This window comes from Taudactylus pleione, unplaced genomic scaffold (genome assembly GCF_031769625.1).
Source record: "Taudactylus pleione unplaced genomic scaffold, aTauple2 ptg000066l, whole genome shotgun sequence".
NCBI classification, from domain to species: Eukaryota; Metazoa; Chordata; class Amphibia; order Anura; family Myobatrachidae; genus Taudactylus; species Taudactylus pleione.
The window spans coordinates 36,065,041-36,087,751 of NW_028284468.1; positions in this window are offsets into that span (position 1 = coordinate 36,065,041).

The window sequence follows — 22,711 nt, forward strand, 5'->3', positions numbered from 1 at the left end:
ATGAGGTAAAGTTAGGGTTCGAAGTGAAGACCCAGCTTTTACTTACATCAACTATCAAACAATACACAATAGCAATATCCCCCTTTTTTTCTTTTTTTAAGAGATAATTAAGAGAATAATAAATAAAGATTAATATAAAAACACATGAGAATGAAAATGACACAAGCAACGTTGGTTTGCAGATGATAATCTGCTAATTTCTGGAACTCAGGAGTGGGGTTCAGAGCAGCCCTTTGTCGGATGTGAATATCAATGCCACAGATGTTATAGATCAGTGTTGGCTAACCTTGACACTCCAGCTGTTGTGGAACTATATATCCCAGCATGCCCTGCCACAGTTTTAGCATGCCCTAATAGCAAAACTGTAGCAGTGCATGCTGGGTTATGTAGCTCCATAACAGCTGGAGTGTCAAGGTTAGCCAACACTGTTATAGATAGTGTTCAGTGCTTTTGAGAACTAGCAGGAGCCAAAATAAATCAGCATACGTTTCTCCAGGTTCAACGCTGTTGAACAGGGGGGTCAGCAAAACAGATCCCAGGTGCTTTGATCAGCAATATGGTTGTCCCAGAAGCCGCCAGCCACCTCTAGACCAGGATCGCGGCAGTTACTCCAGCAAAGGGGGATCCAGTACCTAAGGACCGCCGACGCCGTGGAAAACTGCTGATCACAGCAGAGAGTCTTCACCGGCCTCTCTGTCTGTCCAGGAACCGCAAATGGAGCTGCACCAGAAACAGCGTGGGGGAAGCCAGGCGCCTGCAGCCGTCAGCAGTGGAGAGGTGAGGTAGGTCAGTGCTCGTTCGCGCCACCAAACCCGCCGGGGCAAGGATGATTTTACAGCAGCGTCTTCTCATTAACCGGGGAGCTCCGAAGAGCAGTCAGGCCGTGGTAGTGGTCGGCTCAAAAGGCAGCTGTTCACAGCGGGAACTCCACGCCAGCAACTGCGCCCAGCGGATCTCAGCGACGGGGAGTGTGCCAGGTAAGTGGTCATCTCCGGTGCTTTTTAATGGAGGGGTTGTGCGGGTAGCCTCCGCGTGGGGGAAGCCAGGTGCATGCAGCCATCAGCAGTGGAGAGGTGAGACAGTTCAGCGCTCGTTCGCGCCACTAAACCCCATCAGGGCAAGAGTGGTTGCACGGCAGCGTCTCCTCACTAACCGGAGAGCCCTGCAGAGCAGACAGGCCGTGGTAGCAGTCGGCTCAGAAAACAGTTGTTCACGGCAGGAGCTCCACGCCAACAATTGCGCCCAGAGGATCTCAGCGATGGGGAGTGCGCCGGGTAAGTTGTCACCCTCGGTGTTTGTTAATGAAGAGAATGTGCGGGTAGCCTCCGCGTCTGTCTTCGCCTCCAGACTCCACCAGAAGCTATTTAATTTATTTTTAAGATCATTTAATAGTAAAGATGTATTGTAAATGTGTATTTAAACTGTATATAGCCCCTGCACAGTGTAGGCAGCCATTTTATGGGCTCATCTAATCATGACAGTGTGGCTTAAACCTTCATTAGGAACGCTTCAGAGCTTCTGAATCCAATTATTTGGATAATGTGCTGCCTTTGTTATGGGGGAATTGGGAAAACCGGGTGCGTGAGGTAAGAACAAAGGGGTCTATTCACTAAGCCTTGGAGAGAGATAACATGGAGAAAGATATCTCCCAGCCAATCAGCTCTTAACTGTCAACTTACAGGCTGTGTTTGAAAAATGACAGGAGCTGATTGGCTGTGACTTATCTTCCTCCATTTTATCTCTATCCAATGCTTAGTGAACAGAGGGCCTGATTCAGAGCCGGACGCTCTGACCAGAGCGCTCGCTCTGAATCAGTGCCCTCCTACCTTAAAATGGAGCGGCCTCCTGGCCGCTCGCATAGCTGTGGGTGACCACCCACAGCATATGTGAGCGGCCAAAAAGATGGTCGCGATGGTCAAGACCATCGCAACCATCGGGCTTGCGACGAGACCCTTGTGGTAGGGTCTCGTTGCCGCAAGCCCTGGAGTGATTTTGGCTCAAACAGAGCCAAAATCACTCCCACTGACATCACTAGTGATGTCACTAGTGATGTCAGTGGGGCCGGACTCAAACGGTAGGCGTTCCCATGGGAACGCCTCTGTCTGGCAACTACACCCCCGGCACGCCCACTAAAGGGGGCGTGCTGTCAGTCACCATCGACAGCACGCCCCCTTTAGTGCGAGACCCATAACGACGGCTTGGCCGTCGTTATTCGGGTCTCGCGCATGCGCACGACGGAGCTCCCTCCGTCATGCGCATTGGGGGAACATCGACCCGCTTGCGAGCGTCCTGCGCTCGCGAGCGGGTCTGAATGACCCCCAGACTCCAAAATGTTCCTTTTGTAGTGTTTGTTTTTACATAGAAATATGACAAGTCCACTTAAAACAAATTAAGATACTGATTGAAATAATAGAAAACCTTTCGCAAAGGTCTACACAAGACCACTTTGTGTTGAAAATGGTGATTGCCCAGGTAGATCTACAAAGGATGAGTCTTAATCAGTGTCCTCCAAAATATGGTATACACTGCTGCCAGTTGTAGCTTCTGCAGCTGTTGGGGGTAAGTGACAGCACCAAGAATGAATCATAAACCACACAAATAGGGCTGAAGTGGAAAGATTCTCAAACATAATTAATGCAAATATTTCTAAATCTGCAATCTGCTTAATTGAATATATTTTATTAATATATCTTGCATGACATCTTGATCTCTGATCACGCTCCCATCACTGTCACTCTCACATTTCCCTCAAATCCATACCGTGATAACATATGGCGGTTTCATGCATACCTAGCATCTTCCGCAGATTTCCGTTCTTATCTTAAATTAAAATGGTCCAATTTTATAGATGATAATATTGAACAATGGGACAACCCAGGACTTATGTGGGAAACCTCAAAAGCGGTATTAAGGGGCCATATCATTGGTTACATGACTAAACGAAAACGTGAAACAATGACTACTTGTATTACACTACGTGCATCTGTTATCCAAAACTTTGCCACATATACTTTGGACCCATCCCCTGAACATCTGCGACTTTATAAGCAAGCTATTAGAGGATTTTCTCCTTTCACAGGCGAAACAGAGTCTGGAATTTTCTAAACATAAATATTATCGCTGGGGCAACAAGGCTGGACGTTTTTTGGCCAATATAGCCAGATCACGAAAGCCTAGAAGTCACATCTCTGCAGTTCTTAATCCTTCTACCTGTTCTCCCGCTACTGATTAACAGACCATTTTGTCCCTATTTAGCAATTATTATTCAACACTATATTCCCCACAACCAGTTAACTCAGAACAACAGAGACTTATACTATACGAAGCTCGTCTACCTAAACTTAATCAGGATCAATGTGAGATTTTAGATTCGGAAATCACTGAACAAGAACTTTGTGATGTGATTAAGGCCCTGCCCGCCCACAAAGCCCCTGGTCCAGACGGTTATTCAGGAGAGTACTATAAAATCCTCCAAGATGATCTTTCCCCACTTCTTTTAGACCTATTTCGCCATGTTCATCGCGACTCTCCCTCCCTTAGGTGCTTTAATACTTCCCATACGATTTTATTACCCAAGCCAGATAAGGATCTCCTCCTTCTCGGTTCATACCGTCCAATTACATTATTAAATGTAGATTTTAAATTACTTGCAAAAATTATGGCCACCCGTTTGCAGCAAATATTACCCACTCTTCTGACTGAACACCAGTTAGGATTCGTGGCAGGAAGACACTCGGTTAAAGGTATCTGTACCGCTATAGCCGCCATAGTTGCCTCCAATCAGAACTCCCACACTCAAACTATGCTCCTGAGCCTTGATACACACAAGGCATTTGATACAGTTCTCTGGCCCCATCTATTTGAGGTTTTGAGTCGCAGAGGATTTGCTCCAAATTTTATCAAATTACTTCACTTTTTTTTATCACTCCCCCTCAACGTCACTATTGATTAATGGATTACGTGGTACTCCCATGGAGCTGGGACGCGGCACTCAGCAGGGATGCCCCCTCTCTCCTCTCCTTTTTAATCTTGCTATTGATCCTCTCCTTCGTATTTTGCAGCCGTGGTCTAGTTTTCAGGGAGTCCGTGTGGGCACTCAAAATGTCAAACTCACAGTATATGCAGATGACAGTCTTTTATACATTCAGGACCCTCAACATACCTTACATTTAATTATGCAAAAGTTCGATCAGTTTGGCAACATCTCTGGCCTTCAAATCAATGCAGATAAATCAAGAGCAATGTTTCTTCACTCCACCATTGTTACTCTCCCTTGGGCCTCGCTTTTTTCCTTCTCCTGAGCCTCCTCACACCTGGAATATTTGGGTATTATTTTACCTAAAAACCCTACTCAATTGTATAATATGAATGTGTCACAGATGACTCGACTTATTACAGAGGAGCTCCGGAGCTGGAAACATTTGACGCTCTCATACCTTTGAAGAGCTGCCCTTAATAAAATGATGACCTTTCCCCGTCTTATTTATATGTTGCAGGCATTACCTATTCTTCTCACCAAAAAAGATGTTCAACTAATTAATAAACTGTTTAGTTCATTTTTATGGCAGGGTGGTAGGGCTCGCATCAGCCTTAGAAAACTATATCAACCTAAAGCTAATGGAGGAATAAATTTCCCTAATGTCCTAGATTATAACAATGCATCTTTAATGAGATTTTTGGTTGATTGGCTACAAGAGCAAGAGATATATGCGAATACATCCCTTGAATCACAATTTTTACCTACCATGGCCCTGAAATATTTCCTTCACATTCACGATCAAGAGGTTCCGCCAGAGGTTCTTGACAATCCTTTACTAATGACAACTAGATGCCTCTGGCATATTCTGCGTCACAAATCTTGTCTTAATGCTTATAAATCCATTTATCTCCCGCTGTTGGGTAACTTTGATTTCCAAGATGGAGGGGTAGCATATCCCTTTACGTTATGGAGAGAGGAGGGAATTCATAATATAAGTCATTTGCTTGATGTAGACACCCAGAAGCCCCTGACATTCCATGAGGCAACCCCGAGATTTGAGACTCTAAGGGCTCATCCTCTAGCATATTTTTAGGCACAATATTACATAGCCACGGTAATACTGCCACTTTCAGCTGATGACTGGTGTAATCCATTAGATCAGAGACTCTTAGGCCCAATATCCTCACGCAAAGCTATCTCTATATACTATAGATTCTTGAGTGAAAATCTAAATCATGACTTGGTCAGCCAAGGGATGCGCCAATGGTTGACACAATTTCCAACATTGACTATTGAAGACTTGGTAAAAGGGCTACTGAAGTCTCGTACACTATTAACCGCTTGTTCATATAATAAACTTTTTTTAAATGTATATCATAGGACCTATTTGTCCCCTCACAGATTATACAGAATGGGTCTAACCAACTCTCATAATTGCCCTAGATGTGCCAGGGAAGAGGCCAATCTTTATCATTGTTTATGGGAATGTCCAGTAGTCCAGGGTTTCTGGAGGCAAGTACGACGGGAGGCTGAAAACCACCTAGTCAATTTTGTACCATTTACTCCAGAATGGACTATCCTGGGTATCTTCCCAAGGGGCCAGAGGCTCACTGCAGGGAGCAGAAAATTATTACTTGCAATAAGTGCCGTAGCAAAAAGACTATTTTGCAGGATTGGATACACCCAACTCCCATCAACTTTCAATTATATAAAGAAAAATTAAATTTTATTTTCCTTATGGATTGGATTGAGTTGGTGCTTGAAAAGGAGAGGAGGGTCGCTTTTTTGTTCGATACCTGGGAAAGCTTTATTACGACTCTGCCAATTTTAACACAAACCCAAACTTATCAAAACCAGTGTTGGGTCATGACTGGTAAGTGGCTATTCATGTGCATGTAGATGGTACTTCTTATGAACATGTTATCCGTGTCGTGGGTGTGTCAATGAAAGTGGCTGTGTACATAGACACTCAACATACATCACATTGGAGGCTATACTCGGATGGAGGAACTGCACCTACCATAGGGCTGGTGCAAGTTTCCATGGACCGATCAATGGCGGCGTCTACAGAAGCACCAGGTGGTATTACATCGTCTACAGATACTATAAAAGGGTGTCCCTTTCCTTGCACATTTAAATGTATGGCTGTACACCAGGGAAGGGCTAAGTAATGGCATTTGCATAAAGTCGCAGACATGCGACCAGCAAAAGATGCAGACAAGGACGCAGCTGAGTCCGACTCAGAATTCACCTCTACATTCTTCTTATTAATGTGATGCAAGTTGTATGCATGTATGTACAGTGCACCATTGTTGATGCATCATTATGGATAAAAACACGCTTACAAGCAAATAGCTAGTCTAGAAGTACAAGTTCCAGCAAAGTAATTTCTGGAACCTAGTACAAAGCATGACATTGTTAATATTTGGTATAAATAAATGCATATCATGTCCTCAACTGCCAACTGTTCTTCTTTGCCACTGTGAACCCTCCTGTCTCTCATTCAGAGATGGTCTGGCAGCAGAGCTGGATTAAGAGAACATGAGGCCCTAGGCAAGACACTTGCTTGAGATCCCTGTGCGTGTAAGTGTGTGTATGTGTAATTGTGTCCACGGAACTCCAGATTATAATCGGGTATCTTACGGGTGTATTCACTAAGCCTTGATGAGAGATAAAGTACCAACCAATCATCTCCTGTCATTTTTCAAGCACAGCCTGTAAAGTTGATAGGTTGGTACTTTATTTCTATCCACTTTTTCTCTCTCCAAGACTTAGTGAATAGACCCCTTATCCTGGAGCCCTCACAAAGAGAGTCCATGAGTCCATGATAGTATATATCAAGCTCTGCACTCAGGTACTTCAAATAAATGAACAGCAGACTACCTTTACATTAAAGTTTCTATGTAATACATTGTCATCAGGGATACAATAAAACATCAAAAAAATCTTACCTTATATCCCCATACACCCAGTAAATTATCTGGTGTCATCCGGTGTCTCTTCCAGTATGCAAACGCTTCCAGATGACGTCAAAATTACACCATGTGACCCATCACCAACATTCTATCGGACTGGAATTGACATCAAAATACATGACTTAATTCATGTAATTAACATATAAGACATATCAAATACATATATAGTGTATGAAAAAGGCCATAATATAATAAACTATGGCACAATGGAGAGACTGTTACCGTGGTAATATCCAGATAGTGTTATATATAACCATGTATAACACAGAGCAGGATTATAGAGATTAGGATATATATATTTATTTATATCTCAATCTAGATGGTGTGGGGGTGGGTAATATTAGTACACTCCCACATGATATCACTACACAAACTAAAGTGCTCCCATGATATTAATACACCCCCAATCCACCTACAAGTTGCTTTAATATACCCTTCCCCTTCCATATACTGACCTCAGCTGGCTGAAGGCTCCCTTGTCTCTGCTCACTGTGTGGAGACAGCTTGCCTGAGCCCAGGACTGGAGAAGAGGCCTGGCCAGGGCCAGGCACTTGGGTAAGGAGAGAGAATGGGGTGGGGCCTCAGGGAGAGGAAAATGATAGAGATAGGTTAAAAAAAAGGAATGGGGGCGGAGCCTTAGAGAAGAAAAAAGAGACGAAGTCTCGGGGTGGAATAATAATGTAATTGACATAGGGGGATACTCTCACTGACACTGACTCAGCAGTGCACTTCAGCACAGTGAGCACATCCAGAGCAGCACGTCACAGTTTTAAAAGGGTGGTCTTGTCAGACGAGCATTCGGGGAACTTGATGTCCCATATGCTCGACCTGCACAAACAACGCAGTGTCAGGAGTTCTGGAGCACTTCTCTAAACCTGCACTGAAAACCTTCAACACAGAAGAGGGGGCGGAGCCAGCCAAGTGGTAGTTTTATAGTGTCAGACTCATCCCCAGCTAAGAGGTGGAAACGCACTGTCACAGACAGTGAGTGCAGGTCAGACTTGGCGGTCAGCATGACAAAACCACAGCCCTGCTCCGCCTCTGCTCCAATCGGCAATACTGCTGATTGCAGGAGAAGGATAAAGCTAGCCTGCCCACGGAAACTGCTCGCTCCCTGCCTCTTCTCAGCCCGTGGATTGGGCCAAAAGTGCCAAAAACAATCAGTCACACTGCATCCCTGGACCCTTGTCGGAGGGGGGGCCAGGGCACCTCTGAACCGGCCCAGCGGGAAGTGTCCCTGTTTCCCAGCTGCCCAATCCGCCCCTGCTTGTGACTATTCATGCATGAGGGTTGGTTTGGGCTGGAACAGGCATGGGTGGCTGAAGAGGAGACTTGGGAGGTGTGAATAAACCTGGATGGCTTGAGCCAGGACTTCCTCATGTAATGCTGTGAGGAGATAGAGAAGCTGCAGAGGATGATGGGCCCGAAGGCGAGAACAAGAATTGAATGCCGTTATTAAACAGCAGGTTGGAATGAGAACTGGAGATGATAATACTGAATGAATGAGCAGAATCGGATTGGGACCGATGATGCTGTATTGAGAGCTGGATAGGTTTCTGACCGATGTTGATGATTTGAAGAACTTAATTGATATCAGTCCGATGTTGATGACTTATTAGCTTGATTGGTTGGGACTGATGTTGAGGAATTTAATTAATATGAGTCCAATGTTGGAAGCACCAGATGAGACCGATGGTTGGAGGTATCTCAGTGGTGAAAACCAGACTGGTGTGCAAGATGATATAGGACACTTGTTTACCAGATATAGGGACTGGATATAACAGAATGGGACCGTACAGATACAGAGTACCTGGGAGCTAAGCACTGAGCTGTAACTTCAACAAGAAGTGACGTTGTACTGGCAACAGAGGCCAGTCTGGAAATGGAATCTATACGAGAGGATCCCCAGGGATTGGATGCTGTAATCAGCTGGTCTGGGAGCAGCGCTCTGAGTGGAGGAAGAGCGTATAGTGACAGAGTCCAACATGGCTGCACCTATACTGTTGTTTAGGAGGGAACTCTGGCATGCAGCCTGTGTGCCATCAAGCTGGGAAGACAAGCTGTGAGCAAGAGGCTGCGGAGAGACATCCCCATGCTCAATAACAGGACACTGAGCGATGGCGCAGGAGCAGCACAGACATCCTCAGCACCAGTTGGGAGCGATGTGCAGTGTGAGTGGACCTCTGTGCTATCCTGGACAGGCACCGGAGAGGTAAGAAAGTGGTTTTAATAGTCTGGAGCATAAACATGACTCTCATCTCACCAAGTCATATGTGATCCCTGAATAAGGATAATAGTTGAACGTATTAATCATCAATAATTATCAGTGCAGAAACTATCATACTAGGCAGTTATTTTAATATGTCTTTCTGCGCGATCTTCCTGCAGTCATATTGTGCCCTGCTAATCCTTTATAAAGAGGGTTTGTGCCGATCCACACAAGTTCCAGTTAAAAATCTGAGTGCCACTCATACATTTTCCTTTTTTCAGCAGGCCTATACTGCTTTTGTAACAAAACCCTTATTAAGCTAAAAAAAATTAATTGAACACAATTCTATCGCCAAGTTAATCACAATTTAATAAAAGTAAAAACAAATTATTCTCTCTTAATTTCAGTTTGCGAACCCATGTGACACTCATGCTTTCCCTTGTAAAAATAATATATATTTATATATGTATGTATGAATATATATATATATATATAAAAATTATATTTATATATATATATATATATATATACATATACTGTGTGTGTATATGTATATATATATATATATATATATATATATATATATACAGGGTGTAGAAATAAGGACTCATCTCAGGCAGGTATTCTGTAAAGCAGTGTCTTTAATGGCAGCAGACACTGCACTTTTAGTAAACAGGCATAGGCCTGGACACACAGGCACACAACATAAATAAACAGATGACAGTAAACGTCACAGCACTTCAAGTGCTTAATTGTCAGTCTGCTGCAATGGCCTGCAGACACAGCCGGACATGCTCTTCTAGCACAGCCACTCATCAGTCCCTGGCACTAAAGAGACTGTGGCCTACTAAACTGTCTGCTAGCTGGCGTCAGTGCCCAGAGGGACTGGGTTTATGACCGTTTTAAACCCTTCCTGTCTCTCAGTGATGAGCTGCAGCTGGGCCTGTGCAACTGTGAAAACCCGGAGTTCCAAATATCCTTTGCTTCTGCAAACTGCACAGGCTTCACTCGAGCCTCCCTTGGAGGGAGTTGATCCCATAGGAATGTGGGCAATTCAGGTGAGAGACAAAATCTCTCACCACAATATATATAGAAAACAACATATCCAGCACTCTGCTGGCTGCCCACCAAGTTATATTCGGCTTGTGTTCCTTCACCAGGGGATAGCACACCCCAAATACAGCACAAATGGGCGGCACTCCAAGATTTGCAAAATGTGAAACAATCGATATTTTATTCAATCAATGTTTTGGGATCAGGAACCCCTTCATCAGGACACAGTGATTATGTGCAACATGCCAGTTATAAATACTTACAGTAAGTGACTTCCCAGCCTGCCCGCACGGTGCCCACAACTCCGGTTGCGGCAATGACATCATCCTGGAAGTGGGGTCAACCGGGACTAGCTCCGGCTCGTTATCAGTGACATCTTCAGTCGGACATTCAGGTCCGACGGGCAATATCGTCTGCGGGGGCCATGTTGCCGAATGCAGCATGACCCCCGCTGTCACTCCCGGCATCAGCTAGTGTGTACACACTTGCCGATGCCAGCACCCCGCCAGGTCCCATCACTAACGAGGTCGGTACAAACTAGACATCATCTAGTGTCTACCGGTCTGTAGTGTGCCTTGAGTACCGAGGTAAGGAATCACTGCAATAGGTCCTTAATATTAGGACCCTAGTAAAGCTAGGCATCAATCAGGTATTTTTCAAGGAGCTATGGATTAGAAGTGATCACTGGCCACAGGTCTTTAGCCTTCTTGCTGGTGTAATGGCTCTTGGTATTATATTGATTAGCCAGAGGTAAGGTTTAATTCATACTTTTAGCTGGTTTTTCTTTGAGTAAATCCCTCCTGTTGAGTGCCGGAGCATTATTTTTGGCTCTCTTTAGGTCCTTAACGGTATGTTTTCTTTCAATGAACTTATCTAGCATAATATTTAGTTGTATTTCTTTTTCCTGTGGATCACTATTGACTGTACATACCCTTTTAAATTGTTAAAAAGGTAATGGGTATGTAATGCCTGCTGTAGAGATCCCTCCTGTCAGAATACCGACAGCGGCATCCCGATGGTTGGTATCCTGAACCGTCCCCGTTAGTGCCCAAACCTAACCCTTCCCCCACAGTGCCTAACTCCCCCCCCCCCCGCCAGTGGTGCCTGACCTAATTCAACCAACATCGATGTTGTGTTTCAGAGGCTGCATGACAAAATTTACTAACAGTCAAAAATCAATATAAAAAAATTGTCTGTTAGTAAATGTGTGATTTAGCCCCAGAAACAAAACATCAAGTTAGATAGATTTGATACTGACCTTTAGTAAATATAACCCTATGGGCTAAATTTAGTGAAGGTCAATTTTTATAGATTAAAAATTGATCTAAATCGATCAACATCAACCTTATGTTTCAGGAGCTAAATCACACATTTACTAACAGACAATTTTGCAATCCTCTGAAAACTGTGTTCTCATTGTGCAATGACACATTTTGCATTATGAATGTGATTGGAAGTTTTGTTGTTATTTTTGTTCTTAAGGTGCCTACACACATAGTGATATTTTATCCGATTTCGACTAATTGTGATGACAAATCGTGTAAAATATGCCCAAATCATGAGTGTCCACTCACGATCACGATGCCAATTCGCGTCCCCGCTCATCGTATATTGCATCTTCAGATCTGCCGTGCTGTAGGGCAGATTTGCCAATCCGGGACATGATGTGGTACTGATCATGAGTACTTTTTTACACACGATTTGACGTATAGGACCCTGTACACGCCCATTCACCATCTTGTGCAGCATCGTGGAAGGAGAAGGACGCACGATTGGAGCCTGCACACCTGAAGTCTGGAATTCTGCACTTTGGTGAGTATTGGTACTGTATTGATGCAACCCCACTGCCCACCAATGTGTGCTACCCACCTATAAATGCATGACCGAGCCACCGCCTGTCGACATGAGGTGGGCGGTGGCTGGGTCATGCATTAACCTCCCATATCCACCAATCTGCGCCACCCACTTACCCACCAATGTATGCCACCCACCTAAAAATGCATGACCCAGCCACCGCCCTCCGAAATGAGGCAGGCAGTGGCAGGGTCATGCATTAACCTCCCATATCCACCAATCTGCACCACCCAGCTATCCACCAATGTATTTTTATGATGTAATATAACACCATAAACAAATGTATTGCAACAACATAAACAACATTATAAACAAATCTATTACATCAGCATAAACACATATATTAAAAACCTTAAAAAAACAATACAATACAAGTAAAAACACATTACATTCCTGTAGAAAAAAAAACATATTAAAATTCTATAAAAAAAAACCAAAATACAATACAATTAAAAACACATTACATTCCTGTAGAAAAAAAACATATTAAAATACAATTAAAAATACATTAAAATCCTGTAAAAAAAAACATATTAAAACATTCTCAAAACTGTACAAATAAACAACAATAAAAAAAAAATCACAAAATTATTTACAATAATACTTAAAAATTTGTATGTCCTTATTTTTTATTCTTCCTATGAATGGCTATGAATAGTGAGCATGAGTTTGTGACTGGATTCCTCGAGATCCTACAGTCCAAAGAATGTCTATGGCGGACAGAAAACAGTCCGCCACAAAATCCAGAACCTGCGTACGGACTACATCAAGGAGAAGAAGAAAGTGGACGATTCAAAAACCTCCGGAGCAGGCACCGACGACGTGTATCATCCAACGCTGTGGTACTAGCTTCATCAGCGATAAGGAGCCACAACACCAGTCTGTCATCCTGATGGCGAGAGGGAGAAGAGGCAGCAGTAGTGAGTGGACCGTCAGAGGAATTTTTGGTAAGTAGAGACACAGTTCATAAACCAAAACATTTTAGATCAATCCCAATTGTCCACTATAGTCAGTTATCTCACAGACAGACCTCCTGACATGGCACTGCACCTGGTCTGTTGAAATAAACCATATACTCCTCCCTCACTTCTTTGGCACGTGCGGTTGATGTTGTTGAAATTGGAGGTGCAGACACTGATGTAAACGGGGCAATCTCCTCCGGATGTCCTGCATCTTCTGGTCTAGCTATGACTGGTCCTCGTTGTGTAGTTTTGCTTCGCAGAACATTATGCAGCACACAGCACACCATCACGACCCAGTCTATCTTGTCCACACATAGGTTTATGGTGGTGTGGAAAATGCAGAACCGGTTGCTGAGTATTCCAAACACATTTTCCACAATGCGCCGTGCACGGGATAGACGATAGTTGTAGATCTTCTTCTGTCTGGTCAGGCCCCTCTGTGTAAATGGCTTCATCACATGTTCATTTAAAGCAAAAGCCTCATCTGCAATGAAAACATAATTTAGGCCGTGCTGTGTCTCGTGCAGTGACGGCAAGTTGAGGGTTTTGTTGGTGAGTCTCTGGTAGAATGCCGTCTGTTTGAAGGACCCACCATCCAAAGCATGGCCATTCTTGCCAACATCCACAAACAGAAATTCGTAGTTGGCATTCACCACTGCCATGAGAACGATGCTGAAGAAGCCTTTATAGTTATAGTAATATGATTCGGTGTTGGCAGGTGGGTTGTTGCTTATGTGTTTTCCATCGATGACTCCTCCGCAGTTAGGGAAATTCCAATGTTGTTCAAACTCTTCAGTGATGCTCATCCAGTCCTCCACGGTGTTTGGAAACTAGAAAAATTATAAAATATGGGTTAAAACATGACTATAATTTTGTTTCTCCATTTTTTTTATCTATATAGACTCCCACCCAAGAGCCTGATATGTCCTCCACACCGGACCTAAGTTTGATCGGACAGCGAGGTGGAAACTTCTTCCCCAGTGCCAACAACCATACTAATCCCCCCATCATGTTCCGCACCTCCCCAATGAAAAAAGAAAAAACAGGGGAAAAAGCCGCAGCATCCTTCAGAAACACCCTGATGACATTGATGATTTCACAGCGCATATCAACAGCAGAATGTGTAAAATAGATGACCCAACAAAGATAAATTTCCAAAGGCTCGTGTATGAGCTATTAATAAGGTCACTAAATAGTAATTTACATGAGTCAATTTACATTGCAGACCCACCTTCTGTATTCGCCTGCCCCAACCACCTATGTGAGGCCCCCCAAGCCCATTTGGAGGTCAGTACCCCACCCACAAGCCAGACTATTTATACTGCTCTGCTGGAGGTAGCGGATGATTTGCCCCGTTATTCGTAAATGTTAGGTTTTTTTTATTATTATTGTTGGCCTGTACTATACTATCACCAAATGTTATCACTCCCAATAGGTGCTGTATGCTATACAGTGGTGATGACGCTGATTGGACAAGGTCACTACACACATGGCGCAAGTACAGATTGATGGCAGCCAGGGCCACAATCTGTACTTGTGCCATGTGTTTATTGGCCTGTTCAGACTGGCGTCTGACCCACCATATAACATACAGCAGCCTACCTATAGGGATTGATAAAATTTGGTGATAGTACAGGCAACAATAACAAAAAAAAATACCTATCACCAAATTTTATCACTCCCAGTAGGTGCTGTATGGTACATGGTAGTGATGACGCTGACTGGACAAGGTCACTACACACATGGCGCAAGTACAGATTGATGGAAGCCGGGGCCACAATCTGTACTTGTGCTGTGCGTGTATTGGAAAAAAATGGAAACAAATGTGTAGTGTGTTTTTTTTTTTCTTAGTTTGCAAAACTGGTAATGCAGCACTTTAACGATAGCCTTGCAGGTCTCCGGGATGATGACACCCAAGGGCTGAGGGGAGATGATGGTCCCAAACTTCAGGTCTTCCAGTGACCTTCCTGTAGCAAGGTACCTCAGGATAGCCACCAGTCTCGGCAGGGATTGCCCTCCACCACTGTGTGTCCTGCCTCTGGGTGTGGGGGGTCACCATACTCAGCAACTCCTGGAAAGTGGCGTCATCCATGCGCAGGTAGTTGCGGTAGTCGTCTGGGTTGTTCTTGATCTCCATCAGCAGGGACACGTGAGAGCGAGTATCCCTTTGCAGCAGCCACTCCTTGGTCCAGCATGTTCTTCTCCTTCGCTGGGCCCTCTCATGGATCATCTTGACCCCCAGTTTGGGTGACCAACACTTTATACTGATAGGGATGCATCAGCACAAATTTCAGGAACAGGATAGAATGCAGGTAGCACACACTTGCAGGTAGAACACACTTTGTAAAAGGCAAGCCAAATACAAAGCAGAGCACAGTAGCAATGTACAGGTTTCAGAAGGTATACACCTAGCAACACTAGTAGCAGAGCAGAATGTGCGCAGGATTAAATTGGCGCCTGCTTTTTATACCCCCTAACTAGACCCGCCCATTATTTAAATTTCCCACCAATCGTGAGGATCCTTGTGTGTTGTTTGGTAAACTCACGATCTACACAATGGTTTTGCAAGAGCAAAGAAGAAAAAATTCCTATTTTGGGGCACTCTTAAATTCTACAGTAGTAATGATAGCAATATTAAAACTTAACTTTTATTACCTACTAGTATAAAATATAATGTGAAATAATGCAAATATTATACAATAAAATGTGGATAGTTAAATGATCGTATGTCTTGGGCGAATATAATCATCTATAATTTCCTAGACAGTGTAAATTCTTTTGTCTAGGTATTCCCCTTCAGATGTTTGATCAGTAATCTGCTATTCTAAAATGCAACATGTACTGATCAGCCAAGATAACATAAATTGCAACATTGTTGTTAAATCATGAATTGAAAAGGCAAACACCTGTAAAAAAGAAAACTGTATCCTACTATGTTATTGATTTAAAGGGTACTGAGTCTGTACATATGAATGTATCACTTCTGGTAGTCCAATCAGATCAAGTGACTGGTATCACTCATCTGATATCCCTAAAATATACTACCAGAAGTGATACATTCATATGTACAGACTCAGTACCCTTTAAATCAATAACATAGTAGGATACAGTTTTCTTTTTTACAGGTGTTTGCCTTTTCAATTCATGATTTAACAACAATGTTGCAATTTATGTTATCTTGGCTGATCAGTACATGTTGCATTTTAGAATAGCAGATTACTGATCAAACATCTGAAGGGGAATACCTAGACAAAAGAATTTACACTGTCTAGGAAATTATAGATGATTATATTCGCCCAAGACATACGATCATTTAATTATCCACATTTTATTGTATAATATTTGCATTATTTCACATTATATTTTATACTAGTAGGTAATAAAAGTTAAGTTTTAATATTGCTATCATTACTACTGTAGAATTTAAGAGTGCCCCAAAAAAGGAATTTTTTCTTCTTTGCTCTTGCAAAACCATAAAACCATTGTATACATATATTTTTATTCCTGGGAGCACCACCAACACATTGTTATTTATATGATTTAAACTTAGAAGAATAACGTGATATTGTTGGTTTATAGATTATTTTCATAATCATTATCTTGTGCAGGGTCCCATTTCCCAATCCCTTTTCCATTTGATATCACTTAGTAAACTCACGATCTGTCGTGCACGATCTCACGATTTGGACTTCCGACACGTTGCAGGATAGATCGTGGGATTGTGAATCAAATTGGCAGCTCTTTTGACCTAATCATGCTCATGACTGCCGGGGAGCTCCCAAAGAGCGTTCAGGGGAAATCGTACATGATATTGGATCGTTAGCACATCGCTATGTGTGTAGGCACCTTTAGTTTCAGACTAACATAAGTTTATTTGCAAGAAGTCAAGAAATAAGAAAAAAATTAATGAATGTCCCTGGTGACAGATGAATTGTAATAATGTGATGCTGCGTGAAACATAATTAACATTACTAGTAGACCCATTACTTTGATATGTTTCGGCTATTGGTAGGCAATAACCGAATTGAATATAAAAATAATTCTGTGTGAGATATGAAATGTCAAACACTTTGCTATCACACTGTTAAAGGAGAAATCTATTATATAGTACCTATCCTTGTGTATCAATGCCTATTTCCCTATAGATTGCAAGCTTGCAAGCAGGGCCCTCTTACCTCTGTCTGTCTGTTATTACCCTGTTTTGTTCTCTAAATGTTTCCTATTGTAAAGCGCAATGGAATATGCTGCTCTATATAAGAAAATGTAATAAATAAATAATAAATTAATTAATTATTCAACATTTAGGACTGAGATACTGGTCATTTCACTTGTTAAGACCTAGTCACTCTCACGGGAAGCAGTTGGGAAGCCGACGGACGCAATCCCGACCGCCGGCTTCCCGACTGTCTAATCCCAGCAAGGTACAAATGACAGGCGTCGAAATCCCGACGCCTGTTATTTTACCTAAACCAGTAGCCCGACTCCCAACATCCCGATCGAAGGTAAGCCAGGCGTGGTCAGCTGCAGGGGGGGAGGGTTAGGTTTAGGGCTCCTGGGCGGAACTTAAGGTGCATACACACTGGGCGATAAAGTGGACGACTGAACGATAACGATATCATTATCGTTCAGTCGTCCACTTTATCGTCCATTTTTAACACCAAAAAGATGAACGATAACGACGACGCGCGTTCCCGCGGGTTGTTCATCATTGTCGTTCATCGGGCTGACATGCAGGCCAACCTGACGATCTCGTGAGGTTGCAGCATGTCAGGGAATGGGGGAGAGAGCCCGGCGCTGAACGATATTGTTAATGATATCGTTCAGCGGCTGTGCTCAATGTCATGAACGACATTGAGCACAGCCTGCCGGGGACAACACTACACGATATCGCTCAGGGAGCATATTGTGTAGTGTGTACCCACCATTAGAGTTAGGCACCCCCGGGAGGGTTAGGTTTAGGCTAGGGAAATGGGGGGTTAGAGTTAGGCACTGGGGGGAGGTTAGGGTAAGGCACCCATAAGGGAGGGTTAGGGGGGGGAAAGATTAGTGGTACTTACCTTTAGCAGCAGTCAGGATCTTCACCCCCGCCGGGCATGCGCTGTTAGGATTTGCGGCCGGCGGTAGTACATACCGATCCCACACTCCCACACTCACACACTATCAGCTTTTGAGTAGAGATTACTTCCCCTGCTTCCTGGGTCAGGTTACAGCCAGAACCTTAGGTGTGTGTGTGTGGGTGTGTGTGTGTGTGTGTGTGTGTGTGTGTGTGTGTGTGTGTGTGTGTGTGTGTGTGTGTGTGTGTGTGTGTGTGCGTGTGTGTAAACTGTATTTTGTGTGTGTCATTGGATATATATTGTTTTAGAGTTAATTGTAACAGGGTTATGTATGTACTCTGTAATCCTACTTTGATAACCTAATATTATACAGAGAACTCTGGATGTTTTATGTTATTTCATGCGGTAATAGGACTTAATAGAAGGGACTAAGGGCCTGATTCAGACTTGGGAATAGAGTGAGATATCTCTCTCATCTGATCATCTTGGTGAAACCATGCTGCACTGCAGGTGGGGCAGATTTAAAATGTGCAGAGAGATTTAGATTTGGGAGGAGTGTTTCCAAACTGACATTTAAATTGTAGAGTAATAATAAAGCTGTGCAGTATTTGTGGGCTACATGTAAAAGCAGCCAGTATTTACCCAACATGCAAAAAAAAATGAATGTATTTACACCCCTTGCATTGCAATATGGTTTGTCCAGGTACACAGTTAAGTGCTATTTCTCACTCTATTCCCAACTCTGAATCATGCCCTAAGATTTATAAAGCAAGGAACAGTATAAGGAAATAAAGGGAATATAACTGTCCCTTAACACTTACTTTGTAGACCCCTCTTACCAATGCATTTTGACAGATTTTGTAGGTGGGGTTATTGCCACATAGGTGGGGTATGGTTGGCTGTGAGAAGATCACAACTCATTAAATGGCTCTCTCTAGCGAGGTGAGGACTCTCCTCTCTCTTCAAATGGCTACTGATTATTTATCTACGGCTACATATCCACCGATGTTTTAGGTCACACTGCGCAGCCCTACGACAGCCTCCCACCCCTCAAAAGCCGCATCTGCCCATCTGCTGCTCGTGTAGATGAAGAGAACCAGCGCTAGGGAGCAGGGAGTTTGTGGAAGCTCCTACTACCAAAGAAAAGGTGAGTGGCAGCTCTCAGCAGGTAAGTGTACCAGCAGAGCTGCTCTGTGATTTGGGGTAAAGATGGACAGTTTGCTGGATTGCAGCCCGGGTCACTCTTGGATGGGGTGTGTTTGGTGGGGTAATGGTGCCATTTGTCTGACTTCTCTCTTTAATATACAAACTCTGTGATTCTTTTCCTGTCTGGGGTCCAGTGCCTACTAGCACCAGGGGCAGATCTGAGGTATTGCTCTCTGCCACCTACCACTCATACTGTACTGCTGGGTGTTCCTCTCATTTTGGATCTGAGCACCATGTGAGTGAAATGTGCTGCTGTTTTTGTTGATCATCCCTCCTTCTGTTGCCCCATGGCCTGGATGTATTGTTTGGACCAGAAGCACAGGCCCACAGGAAAAAAAAATAAAACTTTCAGGGCTTCCCTAAACCACATGAATTAAATAACATGGGGGGCCATGAACGTTTTATTTTTTTCCTGTGGGCCTGTGCTGGGCCATTTTTATTTTTGAAAAAGTTAAGTTGAAGAAGAATAATATTTTCATTGCTCAACTCAATCCCGTCTTGATGTCACGCTCAGGGGGTGGGGCCGGCACAGGGCACAATTGTGCCCTGTTACAGCTCTGGCAGAGGCAAATACCAAACTTCTATAGTGGGGTTACCAAATAATTGCTACAGATGTGCCCAGCTAGTTTGTTGCTCATAGCGCGCAATTCAGGCCTCCTGTGTCGCACCATGGAACATTACGTGATGGCTGAAAGATAAGCCGTGGCATGTAATACACTGCTTAACCTCTAGGTGGCGAGTGCTCCACTGACAAAATTTGTACTGCAATGGGATGTTGAGAGAAATGCTTTCAGTTCAGTAGAGTTCTTTAAAATAACTGAACTTCAATTGCTCTGTCATTATGTAATACTTCGTGTGCGTCTTCTGGTCAATGTTAGCTAATATACGGCTGCTTTTTTGGGACTCTGTGCAGTAATATGCATCTACTGTAGGGTCACTTTTGGGGACAGGTACTTTGCAGCACAGTAATAGAAATGTGTCCACATACATCTATCCTCCGTGCGCTACAAGTTGCTCCACACATAACGTAGGAGTGCTGTGTGACTTGGAAGCCTGGGCATCTTTTATGCGGTTTTTTACCCTAAAATGCGTCTTATTAGCACAAGCACTTCTATTGATTAAAATGATATGCAGCATGCCTATGTTCTGTGAGCCAGTACGGGTGTATCGGCAAGCAAACCACTACGTTTTACGTGTTATAGTCGCTATTAGTGTAACGTAACGTTTGCGTGCAGATACACCCGAACTGGCTCACAGAATATATAGGCATGCTGCATATCATTTTAATCAGCAGAAGCTGCTTGTGCTATCAGTTTGATTCGCTGTATAATTCAGATGCATTTGAAGGTCTAAAGTTGCATAGAAGATGCTACCGAGTCACGCCATAACAGAATTCACACACAAAATCAAGTGATTTATTTTTAATCTAGTAAGGAAGATTCAAAAGAAGAAGAAAATACAAGAAAAAACTCCCCTTCCATGATTCAAACCCCAGACCCTAAGGTGCAAGGCACAGACCTTATGCACTAGCCCACACTCTCTAGCCATGTTGAGAGCTGCACCTGTCGTGATGTGAAGTGAAGTGAAGTGTGCAAATTAAAGCAGGCAATGTGTACAAAGTCAATAGCAGGCTCAGCATGCAGCAGCAGCATTGAATAGAAGTGAATGATGGTGGGGGTGGTGGTGAGCCATACAATGAGCTCAGTGGAGTTGAATAGTAATTGTGTGATGGTGGGGGGAGGTGGTGAAGGAACTTGGGTGGCCATACACAGAGAGGAAGGGAGAAGGGAAGTGCAAAGTAGTGTATTTTAAAAGTATTGAACCTGACATGATCTCTCTTTCTGAAAAACCTGCCCCCTGTTATGTGTACAATACAATGTCTACTGTATAGCAGAAATGACAAGTGATGGGATGTTGAGAGAAATGTTTTGAGTCTAAGGGTCTCATTCAGACCCGCTCGCGAGTGCAGGACACTCGCAAGCGGGTCGATGGGTCCCAAATGTGCATGCGCACGACGGAGGGAGCTCCGTCATGCGCATGCACGAGACCCGGCTAGCAATGGGGTAGCCATCGCTCCGGGTCTCGTACGAAAGGGGGCGTGCTGTCGATGTTGATTGACAGCACGCCCCCTTTGGTGGGCGTGCTGGGGGCATGGCTGCCAGATGGAGGCGTTCCCATGGGAACGCCTACCGTCTGGGTCCGGCCCCACTAAATTCACTAGTGATAGAGCCAAAATCACTCCAGGGCTTGTGGCAGCGAGACCCTACCGCAGGGTCTCCGTCGCAAGCCCGATGGTCGCGATGGTCTTGACCATCGCGACCATCATCATGGATGCTCGCATAAGCTGTGGGTGGTAACCCACAGCTATGCGAGCGTCCATAAGGCCACTCCAAGTTGAGGTAGGTGGGCCCTGATTCAGAGCGAGCGCTCTGGTCAGAGCGTCCGGCTCTGAATCAGGCCCTAAGGTCACAGGAGTGTTGTGTGACTTGGTAATGCCGAGCGTCTTTTATGCGTCTTGTATGTGTCTTTTTACCCTAATCCTACCCTGCATCTTATTAAAACAAGCAGCTTCTGCTGATTAAAATGATATGCAGCATGCCTATGTTCTGTGAGCCAGTACAGGTGTATCTGCAAGCAATTAACTACGTTAAAGTGTTATAGTCGCTATTAGTGTAACATAATGTTTCGCGTGCAGATACACCCGAACTGGCTCACAGAATATAGGCATGCTGCATATCATTTTAATCAGCAGAAGCTGCTTGTGCTATCAATTCGATTTGCTGTATGATTCAAAGAGAAAGACTGCGCTCTAGAGTCTATGCCGGGACATCAGTTCAATACATACAATAGAATAAAAACAGCATTTTATTGTAATAAGGCTATACGCCAATTCAAAAATTGTATACACAATAAATTACATGCAAGAGAGTTGATCAGACTCTCAGTATTAAGACAATAAATATATACACGAATGACACAAAGAGGTATAGTTAACCAATCTATATTGGAGTGTACCAATATAGAAACACTGAAAATGATGATACTAGTGACCCTGGAGATCCTTAGTAGTGAGAAAGGTCTCGTATATAAATGACCAGATAAGGTATGTCCAACCTTCTAAGGAAAGTCTCTTATAGAATTCAATATAGGGAGTATATCAAAGTAATAATAAAGATTCTTTCTCCTGAAGGTACTTTCTCAATATCTCAATGCTGTATATATCGCAGCTGATTGAAACACATTTATAATAAAAATATCAACATTCAGCCTCCTCCAACATATATATATATATATCCACACGGCTGTGTCTCTGTAAGCACAGCAATAGCCGTGGGGATGTAGAACTAGAGCCGTAGGTAGCAGGATAAGTTAATATAGGCCAGGTATGTACCATCGACGTGAGGTGATACCAGCTACCA